This window comes from Penaeus chinensis, chromosome 4 (assembly GCF_019202785.1).
Source record: "Penaeus chinensis breed Huanghai No. 1 chromosome 4, ASM1920278v2, whole genome shotgun sequence".
Classification (NCBI taxonomy): Eukaryota; Metazoa; Arthropoda; class Malacostraca; order Decapoda; family Penaeidae; genus Penaeus; species Penaeus chinensis.
This window is the reverse complement of record NC_061822.1, coordinates 190,147-192,500: the sequence shown is the minus strand read 5'-3', so window position 1 is coordinate 192,500 and position 2,354 is coordinate 190,147.

Here is a 2,354-nt window from a genome sequence, read left to right as displayed (position 1 = left end):
TTTGTTTGTTTTTTTAAAAACCCCCCAAATCCCCTTTTCCCTTTTTGGGTTCCCTTTTGTGCTCTTGTTGTCTCCCTCTCTTTTATCCCTGTCTGTCCCTTCTTGTCTCTGTTTTTTATCTCTTTATGCTTCCCCAAATTTTTAATGCTGTTTGCTGCGGGTTTCTTTCTTTCCCCCCCCCCATTCCCCCTCCCTTCCCTCATTCTTTTTTCCCCTGTTTCTCCTTCCCCTTTTCCCTTTTCCCCTTTCTTCCAATTTTTAAATTTTCCTCCTCCTCTTCCTCCTTCTCCTTATCCGTTGCCCCCCTTTCTCTATTAAAATTTTTAAGCAAGTTTTTCCTTTATCTTGTCATGGGCAATTTTAAAGGCACAATAAAATGCAGATACTCGTGGGGAGGAGACTGGGAAAACCCCTGTCTGAAAACTTCATACTGGCAAGGTTCTTTGTATACATAAAATGAATATTCTTGTGCAACATTTCATTTTCTAATGCCATGCAACCCGGCTTGACAAATTTTTTTGCTTTATAAATTTTGCCGCAGAGGGCCCTACAAAATTTAAATTTATGAGATGAAATGCGTATTTTCTTGGATTTAGGGCCCTGATTTTTACATATATATAAAATAAAACAGAGTGACCTTGGTTTTTGGACAAAGGGTTACCCAAAGTTTGACGCCCGTTTTTTGCCAGTTTTCCTTCGTTTTGGAGCAAATAAAACTTTTTGCCCTCTCAGTTCTCAGAATCCCCCCAAAAGAAATATACCCCACTTTTGGGTTAGTGGGCAAAAGGGGAAGGATTTTGGTGTTTTTTTTATTTGGTGGGAAATTATTACTGATATGAATGAATTTTTTTATGATTTTAAATTGATGGTATATTCTGCTGTGCCGTGTTTCTCTTGTTATGATATTCCTTAGTTATGGTTGAAGTAAGGACTTGGTAAGAACAGAGTTTAACATCCATGACAGTGTTAAATCTGTTTTGAGGAGAAAGGTAGGCAGTGCTATGATCCATGTAATTACTTTTAGTGCGTATTTGACTTTCTTTAAGTAATTTGATTCTCTCCTCATTTCAGATCTGTGTGTTGTTGCCCACCATAAGATGTAAAGCCACCCTTAACCCTATATGCCCCTTGCCCCGTTTATCTGAGAACTGATCTTTGAGAAAAACACTAAATAAGAGGACCTCAAAGCCAAAATTTTTCTGACAGTTTCGTGGGTATGAAACGCCAAACACGGGGAGCTGGTGGGCTTTTTGGTAAAGGGGAAAATGACCTGGTGGGAATTTTAGAGGCTGAGGAAGCAAAAACTTTGGGCGTAAACACAAAACCACCCAAAAGGGGTCCCCCAAGACGAGGAGGGTGGGGAACCAGAGGGACCTGTTTTGGGGGAAAAAGGGTGACTGCATAAACCGCCAAGTTGAGTACATTTGGGCATCCCCCCCCTCCCCGAACCATGTCTGATGATGAGGATAAGCCTCCACCCCGGGCCCCCTCCGATTAACCCCTACCCGGTTTTCCCCTTTAAATTCCCCCATTTTACAGGAAAAGGCAAAAAGAAATCCCCCAAAAAGCTTGGCAAAAATCCCCCGCCTAGGTTTCTATTTAGAAAAAAAGGAATGAAAACTTGTTTGGAGCAGTGCTGCTGGTCGTGAACATGTTCCAGACCAGCTGCTCTGACAATGGAGTGTGTTATTTTTTGGTATGCATCTGTATTCTGACAGTTGTCTCACTTTGTTTGATATGAAGAAGAGTTGTGAAGTGTTGTTGTCTTCCATATATAAAGTTAAATACCATAAAGTAAAAATTAAATTTCAGCTCCCCCGGGGACGGGTCCAAAGGGACTAAACATTATCAGAAAAATGTAATGCTAGATAGTACACTCGTCACAATGTTGCATTACTTTTGGGCAATCGTATTGCTTTAGGGATGTTTTCTCTCTCTCTCTCCCCTCTCCTCTCTTTTTCCCCTCTCCCCTTCTCCCCCTCCTTCTCTCTCCCCCTCCCCTCCCCCCTCCTCTCCCCTCTCCCCCTCTCTCTCTCTCCCTCTCCCCCTTCCCCCCTCCTCTCCCCTCTTCCCCTCTTCCCCCTCTTTTTCCCCCCTCACTCACATCACACTCACACTCCCCACTCACACCCCCCTCACTCACACCTCACTCTCACTCTCACTCACACCCACACTCCACTCACACTCACACTCACACTCACACTCCCCACTCACACCACACTCACATTCACACTAACACTCACAAATACACTCACCCCTCACACCTCACACTACAAATCACACTCCCCACTCCAAAACTCACACTCTCCCTCACTCCACTCCACTCTCACTCTCACTACACTCCCTCTCACCCC